A 26,996-nucleotide genomic window follows, 5' to 3' on the forward strand; every position below is an offset into this window, starting at 1 on the left:
ATCCGGCGATTTACAGTTCCGGTTATCAGGCGTTCTAAATCCTAGTGTTTCCGTCCCCCTTTATATGAGAGCTGGTTCCCTTAGAAACGCCTGATCATTTTAGCTTAGCATGTCATGGCTGCCAAGCTAGCTGCGGAGAACCATTCAGTGCAGTACAGCACTTCCTTTGACATAAAGTTATTTATGACAAATATGGATATGTGTCAGTTTGTCACTTTCATGGTCATGTAGGGAAGATCTACTCAGCTACTGAATAAACTGTCTTGAAGATAGCTAAATGTTTTTACGATTTAGATTTAGATAAAACGTACCAACAAGGGACGACGAGTTTGTCACTTTCCCCATCAACAACCATCTTGACCAAATCCGGTCCTGCTCTGCTAAACATCATGTAAACGACCGTGACAGGACGTTCCTGTCAGAAATCCTGCCTGTTTTAACGTCATTTACGGTAGATACGCAGATGAAAGACCGCCCTCCCCACAAGCAGTGGTATAATTAAAGCAGTGCGTGCCGTTGAAACAGTCTGACTTGAGAATAAGGGTCTAGATAAGCAAGCAAGTAGATACTCTGTGTGCCCAACATCATTTTTAACAGCTTGTTTTGCTCTTTGATTCTGTTCACAATGGCACAGGTCAACAGATGTCTGAAACAGCTGTTCTTTGGATTCAACATGTTGTTAGGGGTAAGCAATATTAAGATGAGATAACCTCGTCCATTTTATTGTTCATTAACTGTACCTGTTGTTGGTTTATTCATAGATTTTTCTGCCTGTGTGTCTTTTAACCTCTTTATTTTTTATTTATTTTTATTGATTATAAAGTAGTTCTGTTTTGACTACTTTCATTGTGTATGTTTCTAACTTTTCTTGATGTATTAATATATTGCATTGTAAATTGTGACCTGGTTTTCATGGTGTTTCAGATTGCAGGGTGTGTCCTATTGGTTTTGGGAATGACATGGTTTTCATGGTGTTTTAGATTGCAGGGTGTGTCCTATTGGTTTTGGGAATGACACTGTTTTCATGGTGTTTCAGATTGCAGGGTGTGTCCTATTGGTTTTGGGAATGACACTGTTTTCATGGTGTTTTAGATTGCAGGGTGTGTCCTATTGGTTTTGGGAATGACACTGTTTTCATGGTGTTTTAGATTGCAGGGTGTGTCCTATTGGTTTTGGGAATGACACTGTTTTCATGGTGTTTTAGATTGCAGGGTGTGTCCTATTGGTTTTGGGAATGATCGCAGCACCACATAATACAGAGGTGAAATTATCCAACTAATTAACAACACAAACAACAACTGTACAATTTAAGTCTCACCCCCCCCCCCCCCCCCCCATGACAATGCTTGTGATCCTGTTTTCCAGCATGACCAAGGAGAGTCGATTGGCTTGACATGGATTATATCGACTGCAGTTGTTTCTGTGCTGCTCTCTTTACTTGGAGCATATGGTGCATACCAAGAGAACACTGTGATACTGAGATTGGTGAATACTTGGATCTCATCAATGAGCCTTTGTTGACCATAGTGTTTATACAATACAAAACCGTTTTAAAACATCACATTATTAGCCTTTGTTGACCATAGTGTTTATACAATACAAAACCGTTTTAAAACATCACATTATTAGCCTTTGTTGACCATAGTGTTTATACAATACAAAACCGTTTTAAAACATCACATTATGAGCCTTTGTTGACCATAGTGTTTATACAATACAAAACAGTTTTAAAACATCACATTATTAGCCTTTGTTGACCATAGTGTTTATACAATACAAAACAGTTTTAAAACATCACATTATTAGCCTTTGTTGACCATAGTGTTTATACAATACAAAACCGTTTTAAAACATCACATTATTAGCCTTTGTTGACCATAGTGTTTATACAATACAAAACCGTTTTAAAACATCACATTATTAGCCTTTGTTGACCATAGTGTTTATACAATACAAAACAGTTTTAAAACATCACATTATGAGCCTTTGTTGACCATAGTGTTTATACAATACAAAACAGTTTTAAAACATCACATTATTAGCCTTTGTTGACCATAGTGTTTATACAATACAAAACCGTTTTAAAACATCACATTATTAGCCTTTGTTGACCATAGTGTTTATACAATACAAAACCGTTTTAAAACATCACATTATTAGCCTTTGTTGACCATAGTGTTTATACAATACAAAACAGTTTTAAAACATCACATTATTAGCCTTTGTTGACCATAGTGTTTATACAATACCATAGTGTTTATACAATACAAAACAGTTGTTGACCATAAACATCACATTATTAGCCTTTGTTGACCATAGTGTTTATACAATACAAAACCGTTTTAAAACATCACATTATTAGCCTTTGTTGACCATAGTGTTTATACAATACAAAACCGTTTAAAACATCACAAAACCATACACACAAAACAGTTTTAAAACATTATTAGCCTTTGTTGACCATAGTGTTATACAATACAAAATACAAAACCGTTTTAACATTATTATTACAAAACCGTTTTAAAACATCACATTATTGTTTAGTGTTTATACAATACATGTTGCAAGTTTTAAAACATCACATTAAGCCTCTGTTGACCATAGTGTTTATACAATACAAAACCGTTTTAAAACATATATATATAATAACATTTTAAAGAAATGTATTAAACAAAACTGTGTGATTGTGTATGATTTACTAATTGTTTGTTTTTGCCCGAAAATTTGTATTTTGTTTTCAGTTCCTTGGAATAATAGGCTTTGGATCAATCCTTTTACAAAATAACACTTTTTATATGGTTGCATGGTAACATTTTTTTAATTCAATGTGGCAAAAAAAACATTATATATATATAATAACATTTTGAAATGTATTAAACAAAACTGTGTGATTGTGTATGATTTACTAATTGTTTGTTTTTGCCCGAAAATTTGTATCAGTTCCTGAATAATAGGTAAACTTTTTCTTATTTTGGGATTTAAAGTGTAACATTTTTTTAATTCAATGTGGCTCGTTCAATGCCTGAGGTAAACTTTTCTTTAGATATTTAAAAGTCTATTGCATTATTATTTTTTTTTTAAAAATGCATTGATTTTATGCCGATACATCACCAACACAGTTTATCTTAAACTAAGCTGTTATACAGAAGGGTTTGAAAGTTCTCTAGACACAAGCTATTGTTATTATTTATTATTCTTTCACAGTTTATATTTTGTACATTTACTTTGTGGCTTGATTAACACTTTAAATTAAATATAAAAGCATCTTAAATTGATGAATCCTCTCAAAATGTGTATTTTTTTTCCCCCTCCTTATTTAAGGCCATGCAACTGATTCAAGAAAACCTCCCTGCCATTACATCAGAAATGATGGCTGATGCAGAGCAGCGACAAACTATCATGGCTCTACAAGTACAAGTACTGTGGAAGTCTACATATCGTCCACAATTATTCATATTCATAAATAGGTTGCAAAATGTCCTAAATTCCCAGGTTTTCCATAAATCCTGGATGCAGGATTCTGGATTCCATGTGTAACGGATGTGAAACGGCTAGCTTATTTAGCGGTGGTGCGCGCTAAATAGCGTTTCAATCGGTGACGTCACTCGCTCTGAGACTTTGAAGTAGTGGTTCACTCGCTCTGAGACTTTGAAGTAGTGGTTCTTTTGTGGAGCGATGGGTAACGATGCTTCGTGGGTGACTGTTGTCTGTGTGCAGAGGGTCCCTGGTTCGCGCCTGGGTAGGGGCGAGGGGACGGATTAAAGTTATACTGTTACATTCCCTTGGTAATCTGGGAATCTTCCAGACAGGATTTCTGGAAACCATGTGAATTTTTTAAAAAATTACCAGAATTTTGCAACACAATTCATAAAGAAGTCTTAATCTGTCATGATCAATTTGTAAGACTAGCAATATACATTTCTCACTGTTTCTCACCTTGTGTTCATCTTGTGTTCACTGTTTCTAATCTTGTGTTCACTGTTTCTAACCTCGTGTTCATCTTGTGTTCACTGTTTCTAACCTTGTGTTCACTGTTTCTAATCTTGTGTTCACTGTTTCTAACCTCGTGTTCATCTTGTGTTCACTGTTTCTAACCTTGGGTTCACTGTCTCTAACCTTGTGTTCATCTTGTGTTCACTGTTTCTAACCTTGGGTTCACTGTCTCTAACCTCGTGTTCATCTTGTGTTCACTGTTTCTAACCTCGTGTTCATCTTGTGTTCACTGTTTCTAACCTTGGGTTCACTGTCTCTAACCTCGTTTTCATCTTGTGTTCACTGTTTCTAACCTTGGGTTCACTGTCTCTAACCTCGTGTTCATCTTGTGTTCACTGTTTCTAACCTTGGGTTCACTGTCTCTAACCTCGTGTTCATCTTGTGTTCACTGTTTCTAACCTTGGGTTCACTGTCTCTAACCTCGTGTTCATCTTGTGTTCACTGTTTCTAACCTTGGGTTCACTGTCTCTAACCTCGTGTTCATCTTGTGTTCACTGTTTCTAACCTCGTGTTCATCTTGTGTTCACTGTTTCTAACCTTGGATTCACTGTCTCTAACCTCGTTTTCATCTTGTGTTCACTGTTTCTAACCTTGGGTTCACTGTCTCTAACCTTGTGTTCATCTTGTGTTCACTGTTTCTAACCTTGTGTTCACTGTTTCTAACCTTGTGTTCATCTTGTGTTCACTGTTTCTAACCTTGTGTTCACTGTTTCTCACCTTGTGTTCATTGTTTCTCACCTCGTGTTCACTGACAACTGTGTTTGCTGTTGCAGGGTAAGTGTTGTGGAATAATGAGTTACAGAGACTGGGATAGCAATATCCCAGAGACCTGTCAATGTTCTAGTTTCAAGTCAGACCCATCCCAATGTATGGAGGTTCAAATGACTAAAGATGGCGGCAACTGGGTAAGTAAAAAAACATAAGTCAGCTGTTTTAAATGGTGCTAGGATATTTTAATCCTAACTGTGATTTGAGCAGGAATAACTCCCGGCAACCAACTAATTCAATTACGAGGAATGCTACATATAATAAAAACAATTTACAGGACAAGTCAAAAGTTTGGACACACCTACTAATTCAAGAGTTTTTCTTTATTTTTACTATTTTCTACATTGTGAAGACATAAAAACTATGAAATAACACATATGGAATCATGTAGTAACCAAAAAAAGTGTTCAATAAATCTAAATAGATTTTAGATTCTTCAAAGCAGCCACCCTTTGCCTTGATGACAGCTTTACACACTCTTGGCATTCTCTCAACCAGCTTCACTTGGAATGCTTTTCCAAAAGTCTTAAAGGAGTTCCCACATATGCTGAGCACTTGTTGGCTGGTTGTCCTTCACTCTGCTATCCAACTGTCAAAGGAATTTAACAATTCCTATATGTGTTCATTAACCAATTCAATTAAAATCATTCTGTCTGTTTCTAAGAATTTGTAAGATCCTTATTTGCATGAAATAGACAGAGACCAGTTAGCCAATAGTATTTATTCTCAGAGCGCGCTGCTCATAGAACCCTGTACAACAGTTTATATATCAAATATGGCGTCATAGGTTATAAAATGAATCTCCTCCTCTCGACCAGGAAAAAGCAGGTTCAAAAGTTCATTCCAACTTTCTAGCGCACACACGACACACACTATATCTGGATTAACTCCTGAAGTCTCACCATAGTTTATCCCTACTTAGCAGACAGTTCCAGATACGGAAAACCTGGAGAGGCTCTTGCTGTCTTATTTGATCGCCACAGAGTTATAGTTGAGTCGGTTCAAGCATAGGTTAATGATCTTCTTTGCTTACTTTAGACATACACAATACATCCTTCCACAATGGTTATCATTTCCATTGACCCCTTATCCATGCTACATAACCTCTTTCTTAGGACCTACCATTATTAATCATATATTGTAAAACAGGGTAGAGTTTAATTAGTTATAGTTCTATTTAAATGTAGATATTGTTTAGTCATTATTCATAAAATTCCTAACACAAACTCATCTCAAACCATCTCAATTGGGTTGAGGTCGGGTGATAGTGGAGGTCAGGTCATCTGATGCCGCACTCTATCACTCTCCTTCTTGGTTAAATATCCCTTAGACAGCCTGCAGGTGTGTTGGGTCATTGTCCTGTTGAATAACAAGCGGAAACCAGATGGGATGGCGTATCGCTGCAGAATGTTGTGGTAGCCGTGCTGGTTAAGTGTGCTTTGAGTTCTAAATAAATCACCAACAGTGTCACCAGCAAAGCACCCCCAAACCATCACACCACCTCCTCCATGCTTCACGGTGGGAACTACACATGCAGATATCATCCATTCACCTACTCTGCGTCTCACAGACACAGCAGTTGGAACCAAAAATCAGAAATTTGAACTCATCAGACCAAAGGACAGATTTCCACCAGTCTAATGTCCATTGCTCGTGTTTCTTGGCCCAAACAAATCTCATCTTATTATTGGTGTCCTTTAGTAGTGGTTTCTTTGCAGCAATTCGACCATGAAGGCCTGATTCACACAGTTTCCTCTGAACAGTTGATATGTGTCTGTTACTAGAACATTGTGAAGCATTTATTTGGGCTGCAGTTTCTGAGACTGGTAACTCTACTGAACTTATCCTCTGCAGCAGAGGTAACTCTGGGTCTTCCTTTCCTGTGGCGGTCCTCATGAGAGCCAGTATCATCATAGCTCTTGATGGTTTTTGCGTCTGCGCATGAAGAAATTTCTTGACATTTTCCGGGTTGACTGACCGTCATGTCTTAAAGTAATGATGGGCTGTCGTTTCTCTTTGCTTATTTGAGCTGTTCTTAACATAATATGGACTTGGTCTTTTACCATATAGGGCTATCTTCTCTATACCACCCCTACCTTGTCACAACACAACTGATTGGCTCAAAAGCATTAAGAAGGAAAGAAATTCCACAAATTATCTTTTATCAAGGCACACCTGTTAATTGAAATGTATTCCAGGTGACTACCTCATGAAGTTGGTCAAGGGAATGCAAAGAGTGTGCAAAGCTGTCATCAAGGCAAAGGGTGTCTACTTTAAAGAATCTCTCAAATATATTTGGATTTGTTTAACACTTTTTTTGGTTACTACATGATTCCATATGTATTGTTTCATAGTTGTGATGTCTTCACTATTATTCTACAATGTAGAAAATAGTCCAACTAAAGAGAAACCCTTGAATGAGGTGGTGTGTCCACACTATTGACTGGTCCTGTAGGGCAACTAAAGAGAAACCCTTGAATGAGGCGGTGTGTCCACACTATTGACTGGTACTGTAGGGCAACTAAAGAGAAACCCTTGAATGAGTAGGTGTGTCCACACTATTGACTGGTCCTGTAGGGCAACTAAAGAGAAACCCTTGAATGAGGTGGTGTGTCCACACTATTGACTGGTCCTGTAGGGCAACTAAAGAGAAACCCTTGAATGAGGCGGTGTGTCCACACTATTGACTGGTACTGTAGGGCAACTAAAGAGAAACCCTTGAATGAGGTGGTGTGTCCACACTATTGACTGGTCCTGTAGGGCAACTAAAGAGAAACCCTTGAATGAGGTGGTGTGTCCACACTATTGACTGGTCCTGTAGGGCAACTAAAGAGAAACCCTTGAATGAGGTGGTGTGTCCACACTATTGACTGGTCCTGTAGTCCAAAGACATTTGAATCCCATAATGTTGTTTTGAAACTTTTTTTTCTTGCGTTCAGTGTTACTTCAGGGAAGATCTGACAAATCTGAAATGATGTGGATCTACAGAGAGGTAATGCTTCTTCTTGTTATTGTTCAAAACAACACTATGCAACACATTCGGAAGTATTCAGAACCTTTCCCCTTTTCCACGTTATGTTACATTAAAGCCTTATTTTAAAATGGATTTATATATATTTATATATATATATTAATATTTCTGCAGCATTGAAGCCCCCAAGAACACAGTGGACTATATCATTCTTAAATGGAAGAGGTTTGAAACCACCAAGGCTCTTCCTAGCGACGGCCGGCATTACTGAGCAACTTGGGGAGAAGGGCCTTGGTCAGGGAGGTGACAGAGCTCCAGAGTTCCTCTGTGGAGATGGGAGAACCTTCCAGGAGGACAACCATCTCTGCAGCACTCTACCAATCAGGCCATTATGGTAGAGTGGCCAGACGGAAGCCACTCCTCAGTAAAAGGCATATGACAGCCGGCTTGGAGGAGTCCTGCAGAGATGGTTGTCCTCCTGGAAGTTAAAGGATTCTCAGACCATGAGAAACAAGATTCTCTGGTCTGATGAAACCAAGATTAAACTCTTTGGCCTGAATGCCAAGTGTCACGTCTTGATGAAAACTGGCACCATCCCTATGGTGAAGCATGATGGTGATAGCATCATGCTGTGGGGATGTTTTTCAGAGATTAAGAGTCTGAGAGATTAGTCAGGATTGAGGGAAAGAGGAACGGAGCAAAGCACAGCGAGATTCTTGATGAAAACCTTCTCCAGGGCACTCAGGACCTCAGACTGGGGCGAAGGTTCACCTTCCAACAGGACAATGGCCCTCAGCACACAGTCAAGACAACGCAGGAGTGGCTTTGGGACAAGTCTCTGAATGTCCTTGAGTGGCCCAGCCAGAGATTGGAATTGAACCCGATTTAACATCTTTGGAGAAACCTGAAAATAGCTGTGCAGCAACGCTCTCCATCCAACCTAACAGAGCTTGAGAGGATCTTCAGAGAAGAATGAGAGGAACTCCCCAAATACAGCTGTACCAAGTCTTACCCAAGAAGACTCGAGGCTGTAATCACCGCCAAAGGTTCTTCAATAAAGTCTTCAGTAAAGGGTCTGAATACTTATGTAAAAGTGATATTTCGGGGTTTATTGTTTTATATAAATTTGCTAACATTTCTAAAAACGTTTTTTTGCGTTGTCGTTATGGGGTAATGTGTGTAGATTGATGAGACAAAATAACAATTAAATCATTTTTTCTTTTAATACTTTCCGAATGCACTGTATATTACTTCTAAAACACGCTACATTTAGAGGAATCATTCTCCACTGTACCCTACTGTACTGAACCCTACCCTACTGTACCCTACTGTACCCTACCCTACTGAACCCTACTCTACTGTACCCTCCTCTACTGTACCCTCCTCTACTGTACCCTCCTCTACTGTACCCTCCTCTACTGTACCCTCCTCTACCCTCCTCTACTGTACCCTACTCTACCCTACTCTACTGTACCCTACTCTACCCTACTCTACTGAACCCTACACCACCCTACTCTACTGAACCCTACTCTACTGAACCCTACTCTACTGAACCCTACTCTACTGTACCCTACTCTACCCTAATCTACTGAACTCTACTCTACTGTACCCTACTCTACTGTACCCTACCCTACTGAACCCTACTTTACTGTACCCTACTGAACCCTACTCTACTGTACCCTACTGTACTGAACCCTACACCACCCTACCCTACTCTACTGAACCCTACTCTACTGAACCCTACTCTACTGTACCCTACCCTACTGTACCCTACCCTACTGTACCCTACTCTACTGTACCCTACCCTACTGAACCCTACTTTACTGTACTGTTACGTATCTCTTTTGGCCCGACAGTCTAGGGGGGATGGTAGTGAGACCCGTAACATAACTCATGTAAATTATAATAGTGACAAAGTAAAAGTGAACGAAATAACCACGACAACCGAAATAATACCGTCAAACTCAGGGTTTATTATAAACACACGGTAATGGGGGGGGGGAGCAGGAAAAAGGGGCTGAGCTGGACCCAAGGAAAGAAACAAATATGCAAAAACACCCCTAAGCTAGACTAGCCTATTTCAACAACAGCTAACTAACCAAAAATACAGTGGGTGGTCCGCCCAGTTCTAACTAGTGTGTTTTAACAAAGTTTACCTACGGGTAGTGTATGCCCATGGGCGACTTGTCTTGGTTTCCCCTTTTCCCACCAGCAAACACCATTAGCAAAAACAATACTCACAGGAGATGACAAAGTGATTTGGAGGTGCTCAAACAAAAGAAGAGGTTAATTAATACACAAAGAGCGAGATCTACATACATGGCATTTACAAAGAGATTGTGCTACTGAAATCTATCAAGAGCAGAGATCTACCAACATGTCATTTACAAAGATTGAGCTCTCCTGAAATCTATAAAGAACAGCTATCTACCAACATGGCATTACAAAGATTAGAACAGCTATCTACCAACAGCTACTGAACAAACAAATGATGGGGTTTTTAAACCATGGGGAAGGAACTGTGATAGGGTAGGAAACAGGAGGAGGTGTGTCTTCTGATTGATGGGTTGATTGTTGACTGATTGGGGAGTGATGATTTTCACCTGTGAGGGGAGAAGGAGAGAAAAGAAACACACACAGGATACACACAGACACAGGATACACACAGACACAGGATACCTGTATCCGTAACACTCCCACCCTTAAAAGAGCAACCCTAGGGGGGATTGCGACTACAGTATTTAAATGAACACTCACAACAAATCAACAACCTTGCAAAACATACTGAAATCATCTTCACACACGAGACAAAGCATCTGCCAACACATTATCTGAACCCTTTTTGTGGCGGATCTCCAAATTATAATTTTGTACAATCAGCGCCCAACGCATAAGGCGCTGGTTCTGGTTGTACATTCGGTGGAGAAAAACTAAGGGGTTATGGTCAGTATACACAATCACTGGTAGGGCACTGGAACCAATGTATACTTCGAAGTATTGCAGAGCCAACAACAAAGCAAGAGCTTCTTGTTCTATTGTCGCATAGTTTGTTTGACATTTATTAAATTTACGTGAAAAATAACAAACGGGATGATCTACTCCACTCTTGTCCTGCTGCAGTAGAACAGCACCAGCACCTCTGGCACTAGCATCTACCTCAAGCTTGAACGGTTGTTCAAAATCCGGAGCAGCAAGTACAGGGGTACTACATAATAGTGCTTTCGCTGATTCAAAAGCTCTCTTACAATCAGGGGACAACACAAATGGTCTTGCCGGACTGAGCAAATCAGTCAATGGAGCAACTACCGCAGAGAAATTTTTACAGAAGCTACGGTAATAGCCAACCATCCCTAAAAAGCGGCGTAGCTCTCGTCTAGTGGTAGGTGCAGGGAATGCAGTTATAGCCAAGACCTTGGCATCAACAGGGCGCACCTGTCCATGGCCAACCTCTTTACCGAGATAGGTAACAGTAGCCTTCCCAAACTCGCACTTTGCCAAGTTCAGGGTTAGAGAAGCAGCTGCCAACCGTTCACATACTACCCTTAGCAAGTCAACATGATCTGACCACGTAGACGAATAAATCACTAGGTCATCAAGGTATGCACTACAATTAGGAACGCCAGCTAATACAGAGTTAACCAGTCGTTGGAAAGTGGCTGGTGCATTTCGCATCCCAAAAGCCATGACTGAGTACTGAAGGAAGTTGTCTGGGGTCACAAAGGCAGAAATCTCAGAAGCACGTGAAGTTAACGGAACCTGCCAGTAACCTTTTAAGAGGTCCAACTTGGTCACATACTTAGCAGCACCAATAGTGTCGATACAGTCGTCCAGTCTGGGTAACGGGAACGAATCTGGCATTGTGACAGAATTTACCTTTCGATAATCCGTACATAACCTGGACGTACCATCAGGTTTAGGAACCAGAATGCAAGGAGAACTCCAAGGGCTTGAACTTGGCTTAGCCAGGTCATTCTCCAACAAATATCTCACCTCATCCCTCATTATCTTCCTCTTGGAAGCGTTGATACGATATGGGTGTTGCTTGATAGGTGTAGCATTTCCAACATTAATGTCATGTTCCAACACATTTGTGCGAGTAGGAACGTCATTAAAGAGACATGGAAAACTGTGTAGTAGCCTCACAATATCATTAGCCTGTCCATCCGTTAAATGAACCAGACCTGACTGGATAGACAGCAGCATTTCTGAGTTGGGCAATCTAACACACTGCTGCTGAGTATTGCGCAACTCCAAGCCATCAACATCATCAATATGACAGTCCACTATCATTGCAGTAGTAGCAGAGGAGACAGCAGTACCTTCCTCTGTTTTTGAACTATCTAACTGTGTGATGGGTCGGGTGTGGTATGCTTTCAACATGTTAATGTGACACACACGAGATTGGCGTTTTCTATCAGGAGTTTGAAGCACATAGTCAGTTTCACTTATTTTCTTTTCAATTAAATAAGGACCAGAGAAACGAGCTGACAGTGAAGATCCTGGAACAGGTAATAACACCAGTACTTGGTCACCTGGCTGTAGTGGACGAGAAACAGCCTCTTTATCATAGTGTCTTTTCATGCTCCTCTGTGAGGAAGACAGAGCTTCCTTTGCAAGAGCACAAGCTTGGTGTAGGCGCTCACGAAAGCGACTAACATAGTCCAACACATTCTCATCTCTGGTACACAACTCTTGGGACAAGAACTGTTCTTTAAGGACTTTCATTGGTCCTCTTACTGTGTGACCAAACACTAGTTCAGCCGGGCTGAAACCTAGGGACTCCTGCACAGTTTCACGAGCCGCAAACAAAACTAGAGGAACTCCCTCATCCCAATCTTTCTCAGATTCCAAACAATATTTACGTAGCATAGACTTCAGTGTCTGATGCCATCTTTCAAGCGCACCCTGAGACTCTGGGTGATAGGCGCTTGATACACGGTGCGTAATTGATAAGGATTTCAACACCTGCTTGAAGAGCTTGGATAGGAAATTGGTACCTTGATCGCTTTGTACCACCTTAGGTAACCCGAATGTCGTGAAGAATTTTATTAAGGCTTTACTCACTATCGGAGCTGTAATCCTTCTCAGAGGAATAGCCTCGGGGTATCTTGTAGCCATACACATTATCGTTAACAAAAACTGGTTACCCGATTTTGTCTTCGGTAACGGTCCGACACAATCAACCACCACATGCTCAAATGGTTCACCTATGACAGGTATAGGACAAAGAGGAGCAGGAGGAATAACCTGATTTGGTTTTCCTGTTATCTGACAGGTGTGGCATGTCCGACAGAACTGAGCCACATCTTGTTTTAAACCTGGCCAAAAGAAATGTCGAAGGATCCGATCATACGTCTTTGTAATTCCTAAATGACCAGACCACTGGTGATCATGAGCAAGGGATAACACATTTTGTCGAAAGGCTGTAGGAATCACTATTTGGTAAACAGCATTCCAATCTCCACCCGCGTCAACATGGGATTTCCATTTACGCATGAGGAGATTACCATCAATGAAGTAAGCCACATTCTTCTTCTTCACCTCTTCTAACGAGACAACACTAGAAAAACATTTAGCAAGCTTGTTGTCAACCTTTTGGTTAGCAATCAGCTGCTCACGAGTGACTGGTAATTGTATTGCATCAGCAATAACTTCAACGTACTTTAATTCTTTCCTGAGCTGTTTGTCAGAGGTGATCAGCTTCTCAGAGGTATCACACAATCCATCCTCTTGATCATCCTCTTTGAACAGAACAGTGTTCGACAAATCTATCACGTCACCCTCTTGTAGTGCCTGAGCACGAGTGATAGCACAAGCGGGGAACACATGTGGATAACTCTGTGCCAACTCATTCGAGAGAGAGTGGTCACTTTTATCCAATACTTCCAATACGGGTACTACCTTTCCTCCGGCAATATCGTTACCCATTATAAAGGTCACACCTTTCACTGGCAACTTAGGACGTACCCCCACTCTGAATATTCCACTGATTAACTCAGAGTGTACTTTCACAAAGTGCAACGGCACTGGGACAAAACCCATTTCAATACCCTGCACTAACACACTGGAACCACAGTATGTATCGTCAGATAAGGGCAACACATCAGACAATATAAACGACTGCGCCGCACCAGTATCTCTAAGGATTTTAACCGGACGCTGAGACGCTTCGTCATTCTCTAGGGACACAAACCCCTCGAAAATGAATGGTTCATAACTGCGGTCGGGGACTGGGTCTTTCAAACTACAGTTACCCTGAGGCACCTGTTTTGTTGCAGACCTCACAACCGTACGAATTAGACCAACACCTGTTGGCGGCTTGGCACGAAGAGGCATCCCTTGTTTGCGTTTAAGCAGGAAGCAATCATTAATCATATGTCCCACTTTATGACAATAGAAACAGGAACGCTCATTCTTCTGGCGTGCTTGATATACTACTGCGGGCCGACTAGGGCTAAAGGTAGGAAACTCAGTGGTTCTACTCTCAGTTTGAGCCGAAAACACACTCTTGTGCGTCAACACAAACTCGTCTGCCAACACAGACGCTTCTGCCAGGGAGGATACTTTCTGTTCGTTTAGGTAAACTACAATGCGTTCGGGTAAGCAATTTTTAAACTCTTCCAACAAGATTAACTCCCGGAGAGAGTTGAAATCAGTTACCTTACTAGCAGCATGCCATTTATCAAACAGATTTCCCTTGTCTCTAGCAAATTCCACATAAGTCTTACTAGAAGACTTTCTATGAGACCTAAATCTCTGTCGGTATGCCTCAGGCACAAGCTCATAGGCACGAAGAACAGTAGCTTTGACCACTTCATAATTCAAACTGTCCTCCAGAGGTAGCGCTGACAAAACCTCTTGGGCTTTACCAGTTAATTTACACTGAAGTAATAGACACCATACCTCTTCAGGCCACTTCAATGCTACGGCTATACGCTCAAATACACAAAAATAGGAGTCAACCTCCGACTCTCTGAACAAAGGTACTAAGGCTATCTGCCTACTAATGTCAAACGTGTTTGAGGACACAGCAGGTGGGGACGGCTCACAAACAGGCACAGTAGGAACGAAGGCTAGCCTCGCTGTCTCTGCCTCCAGTTCCATCTGGCGCATTTTAAACGTCATCTGCCGCTGTTCTCTTTCTGCCTCAATTTTACACATCTCCAAATCTAAATGCCGCTGTTCTTTTTCTGCCTCAATTTTACCCATCTCCAAATCTAAATGCCGCTGTTCTCTTTCTGCCTCAATTTTACACATCTCCAACTGGAGAGTCTCTCGCCTAATTTGGGCTCTCTTCCACCTCTAGTTGGAACTGTGCTAAACGGACATCCCTTCTGGCATCACCGTTTGATAGTGGGGAGAGTGGATCAAAATGGGACAATGTGGCTGGTGTTTTAGCCTCACCCTCATTATCAGATACCAATGGGCTTATAGGAGCAGTTACATCCCCTACAGGGTTAGTAGACTCAGGCAGCGGTAACACAAGCACCTGCTCTTCCAACAATACATTTAACACCAGCTTTTTAACCTCCGACTTAAATACATTCTGTGGAATCGATACTGAATAATGGTCAGCCAAGGTCACTAAATCAACTCTACGACATTTATCAAAAACCTCCCACGAAGGGTTATCCAAAAAGGACTTCAAATCAAAAGTAGCCATCTTACACTACTTCACAAGAGCCAACGAAAATAGCAAACACTAATGCTACTTCAGCTATGACGCTCAACACTGAACTATACCACTACAACAATCTACATGAGCGGTATGGGTGTCAGTAAAGACAAATCCCGGATGAGCCCCCACTTATGTTACGTATCTCTTTTGGCCCGACAGTCTAGGGGGGATGGTAGTGAGACCCGTAACATAACTCATGTAAATTATAATAGTGACAAAGTAAAAGTGAACGAAATAACCACGACAACCGAAATAATACCGTCAAACTCAGGGTTTATTATAAACACACGGTAATGGGGGGGGGAGCAGGAAAAAGGGGCTGAGCTGGACCCAAGGAAAGAAACAAATATGCAAAAACACCCCTAAGCTAGACTAGCCTATTTCAACAACAGCTAACTAACCAAAAATACAGTGGGTGGTCCGCCCAGTTCTAACTAGTGTGTTTTAACAAAGTTTACCTACGGGTAGTGTATGCCCATGGGCGACTTGTCTTGGTTTCCCCTTTTCCCACCAGCAAACACCATTAGCAAAAACAATACTCACAGGAGATGACAAAGTGATTTGGAGGTGCTCAAACAAAAGAAGAGGTTAATTAATACACAAAGAGCGAGATCTACATACATGGCATTTACAAAGAGATTGTGCTACTGAAATCTATCAAGAGCAGAGATCTACCAACATGTCATTTACAAAGATTGAGCTCTCCTGAAATCTATAAAGAACAGCTATCTACCAACATGGCATTACAAAGATTGAGCTACTGAAATCTATATAGAACAGCTATCTACCAACATGCCATTACAAAGATTGAGCTCCTGAACAAACAAATGATGGGGTTTTTAAACCATGGGGAAGGAACTGTGATAGGGTAGGAAACAGGAGGAGGTGTGTCTTCTGATTGATGGGTTGATTGTTGACTGATTGGGGAGTGATGATTTTCACCTGTGAGGGGAGAAGGAGAGAAAAGAAACACACACAGGATACACACAGACACAGGATACACACAGACACAGGATACCTGTATCCGTAACAGTACCCTACTGTACTGAACCCTACACCACCCTACCCTACTGTACCCTACTCCACTGTACCCTACTCTACTGAACCCTACACCACCCTACCCTACTCTACTGAACCCTACACCACCCTACCCTACTCGACTGAACCCTACTCTACTGAACCCTACTCTACTGAACCCTACACCACCCTACCCTACTCTACTGAACCCTACTCTACTGTACCCTACTCTACTGAACCCTACTCTACTGAACTCTACTCTACTGAACCCTACCCTACTGAACCCTACTCTACTGTACAATACTCTACTGTACCCTACTCTACTGAACCCTACTCTACTGAACAATACTCTACTGTACCCTACTCTACTGTACCCTACTCTACTGAACCTTACTCTACTGTACCCTACACCACCCTACCTTACTCTACTGTACCCTACTTTACTGTACTCTACTGTACCCTACTCTACTGAACCCTACTCTACTGAACCCTACTCTACTGAACCCTACTCTACTGTACCCTACTCTACTGTACCCTACCCTACCCTACCCTACTCTACTGTACCCTACCCTACCCTACCCTACTCTACTGTACCCTACTCTACTGTACTGTACTCTACTCTACTGCACTCTACTCTACTGTACTCTACTGTACTCTACTGTACTGTACTCTACTCTACTGCACTCTACTCTACTGTATTCTACTGTACTCTACTGTACTGTACTCTACTCTACTCTACTCTACTGTACTCTACTGCACTCTACTGCACTATACTCTACTGTACTCTACTGTACTCTACTCTACTGTACTCTACTCTACTGTACTCTACTGTACTGTACTCTACTCCACTGTACTCTTCTGTGCTCTACTCTACTCTACTCTACTCTACTCTACTCTACTGTACTCTTCTGTACTCTACTCTACTGTACCCTACTCTACTGTACCCTAGTCTACTGCACTATACCCTACTCTACTGTACTGAGCTCTACTCTACTATACTGTACTCTACTCTACTGTACCCTAGTCTACTGTACTGTACTGTACTGTACAAGTTTACTCTACATGAGTTTCTTACAATTGAAGAGAGGGCCCATGAACTCTTGATCGATTGATCTTGGTCTTGCAACCACTCAAGACCACATAAAGAACCACCTTGTCATGGTCTCAACTCATACTGGGTCTTGAGTCTATGGGTCCCATAGACCCATTGGGACCAATGTCCTGGTATACATCTTGGTCTTGGCTCCTGGATATTACCTTAGTCTTTGTTTTACAAACCACAGGCAACCCAATTTGATGGAAGCATAGAAATCCCCACCCAGTTGACTACTTTTAAATGGTGGAAGCAATGTGGCGCAATGTCTATACCAACACAAAGTGATATCCTTCTAGACTAGAGTCCTCCTTTTACTGTATATCTAATGGACCAATGAATGTAAATATCAATATCTAATGGACCAATGAATGTAGATATCAATATCTAATGGACCAATGGATGTAAATATCAATATCTAATGGACCAATGAATATCAATATCAATATCTAATGGACCAATGAATGTAAATATCAATATCAATATCTAATGGACCAATGAATATCAATATCTAATGGACCAATGAATATCAATATCTAATGGACCAATGAATATCAATATCTAATGGACCAATGAATATCAATATCAATATCTAATGGACCAATGAATATCAATATCAATATCTGATGGACCAATGAATGTAAATATCAACATCTAATGGACCAATGAATGTCAATATCAATATCTAATGGACCAATGAATGTAAATATGTAAATATCAATATCTAATGGACCAATGAATGTAAATATCAATATCTAATGGACCAATGAATGTAAATATCAACATCTAATGGACCAATGAATGTAAATTGCAATATCTAATGGATCAATGAATGTAAATATCAATATCTAATGGACCAATGAATGTAAATATGTAAATATCTAATGGACCAATGAATGTAAATATCAATATCTAATGGACCAATGAATGTAAATGTCAATATCTAATGGACCAATGAATGTAAATATGTAAATATCTATATCTAATGGACCAATGAATGTAAATATCAATATCTAATGGACCAATGAATATCAATATCAATATCTAATGGACCAATGAATGTAAATATCAATATCTAATGGACCAATGAATATCAATATCAATATCTAATGGACCAATGAATGTAAATATCAACATCTAATGGACCAATGAATGTAAAGATCAACATCTAATGGACCAATGAATGTAAATATCAATATCTAATGGACCAATGAATGTAAATATCAACATCTAATGGACCAATGAATGTAAATATCAACATCTAATGGACCAATGAATGTAAATATCAATATCTAATGGACCAATGAATGTAAATATCAATGTATGTGTCTCTCCTCTCAGCCCTGTGGTCCTTTCATCTTGGAGAACTTCGACTCAGCTTTTAAGACCGTACTTGGATTCTTCCTTGGATTCGGTTTGTATGCTGTAAGGAATAATATGTGATAATTTTGCTAATACATTATACATAACTGTCACGCCCTGGTCTTAGTATTTTGTGTTTTCTTTATTAATTTGGTCAGGCCAGGGTGTGACATGGGTGATTATGTGGTGTGTTTTGTCTTGGGGTTTTCGTAGATATTGGGATTGTGGTATAGTGGGGTTGTCTAGAAAAGTCTATGGTTGCCTGAAGTGGTTCTCAATCAGAGGCAGGTGTTTATCGTTGTCTCTGATTGGGAACCATATTTAGGCAGCCATATTCTTTGAGTGTTTGGTGGGTGATTTGTTCCTGTCTCAGTGTTCTGTTTGCACCAGATAAGGCTGTTTAGGTTTTCACGTTAGGTTTCTTGTTTTGTATCGTTCGGGTTTATCTTTTATTAAAGATGAATCAAAAATAACCACGCTGCATTTTGGTCCTCCTCTCCTTTGACGGAAGAAAACAATAACACATTTTCAACCAAACTCAGTTTAACTCCTTTTGTCATTTTTTGTTGTTTATCTCTGATTTACCCGTCCCTCTCATGTTTGCTTGAATTCCAGCCATACTGCCTTATGGGTAATGTAGTTTTGTAATATCCTTCCCACGGTGTATTGGGCAAGTGTTATCCGGCGTGATGATTCGTCAGGTCAAGAAGGTGCAGTCTACTGACGTCCCTGAGACTATAGAAGATGGATATCGTTTCACACCGCAATTCTAGGCAATTCGCCATGTGGAGGGAGTTGCGGGAGTTGAACCGACGACCTTCTACCCATAACCAGGGATGAGGTCAGGGTTTCAGGTTTTTTGGCATCCTGGCAAGCAGCGAGGAGTAGAAGGAGCTTGAACAACGTGAGACGAGGTGCAACCAGATAAAGAAGATGAGCGTTCGGGAACGAAAAGGCACAACTCACTGCTCACAGTTATAAATGATGTCATTTTGGAGTCACTGTTACTGTAAATCAAATATGTTTTAATGAATAATCCTGAATGAATCGTGAGTAAGGATGAGTGAGAAACTTACAGAGGCGCTAATATCACAACTCACTGGTCACCGTTATAAACATGACGCTTCGTTTATCTCATTTGTGTGTAACATATATTTTTTTTTAAATCATAATAAAGTTTAGTCTGTCCATAGCTTTTCTGATCATTCTGATACAGTACATTAAAACGGAGCAAAACATCATGATTTTAACTCAACTTAAATTAGTAACGTATCAAAACGTCATGATTTTAACTCAACTTAGATTAGTATTGTATCAAGCTTTTAACTAAGAACCAAAGTCATGCCTTTTTTTAAAACCTTTTAAATTCAGGCTAGAAGAGTAAGAAGTGACCTTAGTGTGTTCTTAGTGTGTCCTTAGTGTGTCCTTAGTGTGACCTTAGTGTGTCCTTAGTGTGTCCTTAGTGTGACCTTAGTGTGTTCTTAGTGTGACCTTAGTGTGTTCTTAGTGTGACCTTAGTGTGTTCCTTAGTGTGACCTTAGTGTGTCCTTAGTGTGTCCTTAGTGTGACCTTAGTGTGACCTTAGTGTGTCCTTAGTGTGTCCTTAGTGTGACCTTAGTGTGTCCTTAGTGTGACCTTAGTGTGCTCTTAGTGTGCTCTTAGTGTGATGTTAGTGTGTCCTTAGTGTGACCTTAGTGTGTCCTTAGTGTGACCTTAGTGTGTCCTTAGTGTGTCCTTAGTGTGACCTTAGTGTGACCTTAGTGTGCTCTTAGTGTGACGTTAGTGGGACCTTAGTGTGACCTTAGTGTGACCATAGTGTGAGACATTATGAAGCACTGTAATAGGGACGTTCTGCTCTAGACGCACTGTCGTGGAAGAATCAGAATTTGTTGGTAACATATGTAAGACGTTTTATATTCATCAAATGTGTGTAAATTACTTCTCATCAAGAATGTTATTTTTGTATAGTACTGTGGCAGGGTTTGCAGTATCTGTTCTATGTCAAGACTAAGTTGCATGGTCAAAGTATCATCATGTGTAAACATATCTCTTGGCTCCACAATGTCTGTGTGCCAGTCAGTGTGTCTCTGTGATCTTGTCAAGATAGGATTGGTTGTATTTAGAGTTGGTTGTATCTAAATGACAATTTGATATATGCCTGTTGATATGGAGGGTTGGTTTATGGTTCTGGGGTTTGAGAAAGGAGACAAAGCTGAACGATGAATTATGCGGATGCTGTCTTATCCTGTGTGTGTGTCTTTACTATAAAAGGACCTCATTTGAAATGTGGAAGGGGGCTCTCAGAGAATTCATGGTTAGACACTGAATTGCCTGAGAGTCACAGGATTGTGATAGAGCTCATATAATTAAAAGATGGACTTTGATAACTAACTCTGACTTGTGTTGTGGTTTGCTCCCATGATTTGGTAAATAGAGGACATTTCCACGACAGTCCCAAACGGCATCCTCTTCTCTACTACCCCATAAGGGCTCTGGTCACAAATAGTGCACTACATGGGGAATAGGGTGCCGTTTGGGAAGCAGACCAACGTAATCAGGAAGCTCTGCTCCAACCCCACACTGACAATATGCTCAGTCTTCTGTCTTCAATATGGCTTGTAAATCAGCTTTCTGAGATGAGCTTTGTTGTTTACGTTGGAAATCATGTCTTATTGTACACAGCTAAATTGCTAGATTGTATTTCCACAGTAACCTGTCGTCAGAAACCAAACGTCTAGAGACTAAACGTCCATGCAAGCAGCACTGGAGACACTGCATTGACCCCCCCGTCCGCTACAGTGAACTCTGAAGGTATTGGGACAGTGACACAATAAATGATGTCGTTTTGGAGTCACTGTTATTGTAAATGAAGTCTGTTTTAATGAATAATCCTGAATGAATCGTGAGTAAGGATGAGTGAGAAACTTACAGAGGCACTAATATCTGAAACACAACCAAAACAAACAGCAGTCACAAGCTTGATTTGATCATTATGTGCTATGAATATGGGACCAAACACTACACTTTTGACGACTACACCTATGAGTGAATTTGTACAAAAAAAGTGCTGTAATTTCTTAACAGTTCACCCGATATAGACGACAAGACACTCAAATGAAAGCTGACAGGCTGCACTTTGACCTCACAGTTTAACCTCACAGTTTGACCTCACAGTTTGTATCCTTTAAAATCCAAAGTGATGGAGTACAGAACCAAAACAACAACACAAAATGGTGTCCTTTACGTACAGCTCTTGGAGGAGTGAAACACGACACCCTGCTACATCTCAACTCCCCGTGGAGTGAAACAGTATGTTACTACATCTCAACTCCCCGTGGAAACTCCCCGTGGAGTGAAACAGTATGTTACTACATCTCAACTCCCTGTGGAGTGAAACAGTATGTTACTACATCTCTACTCCCTGTGGAGTGAAACAGTATGTTACTACATCTCAACTCCCCGTGGAGTGAAACAGTATGTTACTACATCTCAACTCCCCGTGGAGTGAAACAGTATGTTACTACATCTCAACTCCCCGTGGAGTGAAACAGTATGTTACTACATCTCAACTCCCCGTGCAGTGAAACAGTATGTTACTACATCTCAACTCCCTGTGGAGTGAAACAGTATGTTACTACATCTCAACTCCCCGTGGAGTGAAACAGTATGTTACTACATCTCAACTCCCCGTGGAAACTCCCCGTGGAGTGAAACAGTATGTTACTACATCTCAACTCCCTGTGGAGTGAAACAGTATGTTACTACATCTCAACTCCCTGTGGAGTGAAACAGTATGTTACTACATCTCAACTCCCTGTGGAATGAAACAATATGTTACTACATCTCAACTCCCCGTGGAGTGAAACAGTATGTTACTACATCTCAACTCCCCGTGCAGTGAAACAGTATGTTACTACATCTCAACTCCCTGTGGAGTGAAACAGTATGTTACTACATCTCAACTCCCCGTGGAGTGAAACAATATGTTACTACATCTCAACTCCCCGTGGAGTGAAACAGTATGTTACTACATCTCAACTCCCTGTGGAAACTCCCCGTGGAGTGAAACAGTATGTTACTACATCTCAACTCCCTGTGGAGTGAAACAGTATGTTACTACATCTCAACTCCCCGTGGAGTGAAACAGTATGTTACTACATCTCAACTCCCTGTGGAGTGAAACAGTATGTTACTACATCTCAACTCCCTGTGGAGTGAAACAGTATGTTACTACATCTCAACTCCCCGCGGAGTGAAACAGTATGTGATCGTAGGTGGAAGGACGACAGAGGCAGAGAAACATAATACAGTTTGCAGGGGAATTTATTCTTCATCAACACAGGTAAAGTGGGGAAAAGGGGGTCTGGACGGAACCAAAGGAAAGAAAGTAAAAGAGTCCAGTCTCCGACCTTACATGCCTTCCCACTACTTACCTAGCCTTTAGCACCACCTGGTGTGCTCTTCCTCCTCTCGTCCTTGTCTATTCCCTCCTCTCTTCCACCTCTCATCCTCCTCTATTCCCTCCTCTATTCTCTCCTCTCTTCCTCCTCTATTCTCTCCTCTATTCTCTCCTCTCTTCCACCTCTCTTCCTCCTCTATTCTCTCCTCTATTCTCTCCTCTCTTCCACCTCTCATCCTCCTCTTTTCCCTCCTCTATTCTCTCCTCTATTCTCTCCTCTCTTCCTCCTCTATTCTTCCTCTCTTCCACCTCTCATCCTCCTCTATTCCCTCCTCTATCCTCTCTCCTCCTCTATTCCTCCTCTATTCTCTCCTCTCTTCCACCTCTCTTCCTCCTCTATTCTCTCCTCTATTCTCTCCTCTCTTCCACCTCTCATCCTCCTCTTTTCCCTCCTCTATTCTCTCCTCTCTTCCTCCTCTCTTCCTCCTCTATTCCCTCCTCTATTCCTCCTCTCTTCCTCCTCTATTCTCTCCTCTCTTCCTCCTCTCTTTCTGCTCTCTTCCTCCTCTCTTCCTGCTCAATTCCTCCTTTCTTCCTCCTCTCTTCCTCCTCTATTCTCTCCTCTATTCTCTCCTCTCTTCCACCGCTCTTCCTCCTCTATTCTCTCCTCTAGTCTCTTCTTACTTCCTCCTCTCTGCCTCCTCTCTTCCTCCTCTCTCCCACCTCTCTTCCTCTCTCTCCCAAAACTCCTCCTCCTCTCTCCCACCTCTCTTCCTCTCTCTCCCAAAACTACTCCTCCTCTCTCCCACCACTCTTCCTCCTCTATTCCCTCCTCTATTCCTCCTCTCTTCCACCTCTCTTCCTCCTCTCTTTCACCCCTCTTCCTCCTCTCTTCCTCCTCTTTTCCTGCTCTCTTCCTCCTCTCTCCCTCCTCTCGTCCTTGTCTATTCCCTCCTCTATTCCTCCTCTCTTCCACCTCTCTTCCTCCTCACTTTCACCACTCTTCCTCCTCTCTTCCTCCTCTCTTCCTCCTCTCGTCCTTGTCTATTCCCTCCTCTATTCCATCCTCTCTTCCTGCTCTCTTCCTCCTCTCTTCCTGCTCTCTTCCTCCTCTCTTCCTGCTCTCTTCCTCCTCTCTTCCTCCTCTATTCTCTCCTCTCTTCTCCTCTCTTCCTGTTCTCTTCCTCCTCTCTTCCTCCTCTATTCTCTCCTCTATTCTCTCCTCTCTTCCACCTCTCTTCCTCCTCTATTCCCTCCTCTATTCTCTCCTCTATTCCTCCTCTCTTCCACCTCTCTTCCTCCTCTCTCCCACCTCTCTTCCTCTCTCTCCCACCAATCTTCCTCCTCTCTTCTCCTCTCTTCCTCCTCTCTTCCCTCCTCTCTTCCTCTTCTCTCCCACTTCTCTTCCTCCTCTCTCCAACCTCTCTTCCTCTCACTCCCACCACTCTTCCTCCTCTCTTCCTGCTCTCTTCCCTCCTCTCTTCCTCCTCTCTCCCACCTCTCTTCCTCCTCTCTTCCTCCTCTCGTCCTTGTCTATTCCCTCCTCTATTCCCTCCTCTCTTCCTGCTCTCTTCCTCCTCTCTTCCTGCTCTCTTCCTCCTCAATTCTCTCCTCTCTTCTCCTCTCTTCCTGCTCTCTTGCTCCTCTCTTCCTCCTCTATCCTCTCCTCTATTCCCTCCTCTCTTCCACCTCTCTTCCTCCTCTCTTCCTGCTCTCTTCCTCCTCTCTTCCTCCTCTATTCTCTCCTCTCTTCCACCTCTCTTCCTCCTCTCTCCCACCTCTCTTCCTCTCTCTCCCACCACTCTTCCTCCTCTCTTCTCCTCTCTTCCTCCTCTCTTCCCTCCTCTCTTCCTCCTCTCTCCCACCTCTCTTCCTCCTCGCTTCCTCCTCTCTTCCTCCTCTCTTCCCTCCTCTCTTCCTCCTCTCTTCCTCCTCTCTACCTCATCTCTTCCTCCTCTCTTCCTCCTCTCTTCCTCCTCTCTTTCTCCTCTCTACCTCCTCTCTTCCTCCTCTCTTCCTCCTCTCTACTGCCTCTCTTCCTCCTCTCTACCTCCTCTCTTATTCCTCTCTTCCTCCTCTCTTCCTCCTCTCTTCCTCCTCTCTTTCTCCTCTCTACCTCCTCTCTACCTTCTCTCTTCCTCCTCTCTTCCTCCTCTCTACTGCCTCTCTTCCTCCTCTACCTCCTCTCTTCCTCCTCTCTTCCTCCTCTCTACCTCCTCTCTTCCTCCTCTCTTCCTCCTCTCTACCTCCTCTCTTCCTAATCTCTTTGTGCTTTTCTAATTACTTCTGCTTCACTTCACTACAACAGTTCACTGTCTGATAGAAAGAAAACCCACAGAAGACCTGCAGATTGTAAATGACATATTTCACTACAGAGCAGAGAAGAAGTATTTCCCCCTTTCTGATTTTGTCTTCTTTTGCATATTTTTAATACTGAACTTTATCAGATCTTCAACCAAAACCTAATATTAGATAAAGGGAACAAATAACACAACAATAACATACTTATTGTATTTATTTAATTAACAAAGTTATCCAACACCTAATTCCCCTGTGTGAAGAAAGTATTTGTCCCCTTACTCTCAGGAACTGGTTGTTCCACCTTGATCTGCAACGACTCCAATCAAACACTTCCTGTCGTTGTTGATCCGTCTCTCACATCACTGTGGATGAACGTTGGCCCTCTCTTCCATGCAGAACTGCTGTGACTCAGTGACATCTGTTGGTTTTCAGGCACGAACTGCTCGTTTCAAGTCCCGCCACAACGTCTGGGATTAGGTCCGGACTTTGACGAGGCCGTTCCAAAACTTAAAATGTGTCGCTTCTTTAGCCATTTTCATTGAGACTTGATTGTCTGTTTTGGATCATCGTCTTGCTGCATGACCCAGATGTGCTTCAGTTTCACCTCACAGATGGGATAACACTTTCATTCATAACATGTTCTGCTCCTCAGATAACACTGCTCCTCAGTTTTCCAACTCTAACTAACATGTTCTGCTCCTCAGTTTTCCAACTCTAACTAACATGTTCTGCTCCTCAGTTTTCCAACTCTAACTAACATGTTCTGCTCCTCAGTTTTCCAACTCTAACTAACATGTTCTGCTCCTCAGTTTTCCAACTCTAACTAACATGTTCTGCTCCTCAGTTTTCCAACTCTAACTAACATGTTCTGCTCCTCAGTTTTCCAACTCTAACTAACATGTTCTGCTCCTCAGTTTTCCAACTCTAACTAACATGTTCTGCTCCTCAGTTTTCAGTAACTACCTGGACAGTATTATAAAGCAGCCTGATGCGTTTAGTCGTGTGACTACGGTGGTCTCAGCAACTCCTTGCTTAGTCTTTGCCCAGTTAACCCACTCTGGTGGTGCTTCCTGTTGACTGCAATTACCTTTTTAGACCACAAGAGAGAAGTAGATATCACTTTATAAAATCCTACACATCAAACCGATCAACAACTAGCCATGTAATCACTTGTGGACAAATGCACGTCATTTTATATCTGAGTGTCAGAGATGGCTGTTTAAGTAGAAACCTATTCCCTGGTAGGCCAGTCTCTTAGTGATTTCCTGTCTGTTTCTGTTCATTGTCATGGCGATGTGATGATATAAGAATTGGTCTCCTACTAAAAAGACAAGTCTGAAACGTCTTTTTGGGCCTGTGGTGTTACCATTCCAGCTACAATATCTCTAATATCTCTAACAAGCACCCTATTTCT

General features: G+C 41.6%; 1 pseudogene; it reads left to right on the top strand.

The window, feature by feature from the left end:
• Positions 1 to 584: 584 nt before the first annotated feature.
• Positions 585 to 19,712, top strand: LOC139394607 (tetraspanin-8-like; annotated as a pseudogene).
• Positions 19,713 to 26,996: the final 7,284 nt, after the last annotated feature.

The sequence above is a fragment of the Oncorhynchus clarkii genome, unplaced genomic scaffold (genome assembly GCF_045791955.1).
Source record: "Oncorhynchus clarkii lewisi isolate Uvic-CL-2024 unplaced genomic scaffold, UVic_Ocla_1.0 unplaced_contig_12070_pilon_pilon, whole genome shotgun sequence".
Classification (NCBI taxonomy): Eukaryota; Metazoa; Chordata; class Actinopteri; order Salmoniformes; family Salmonidae; genus Oncorhynchus; species Oncorhynchus clarkii.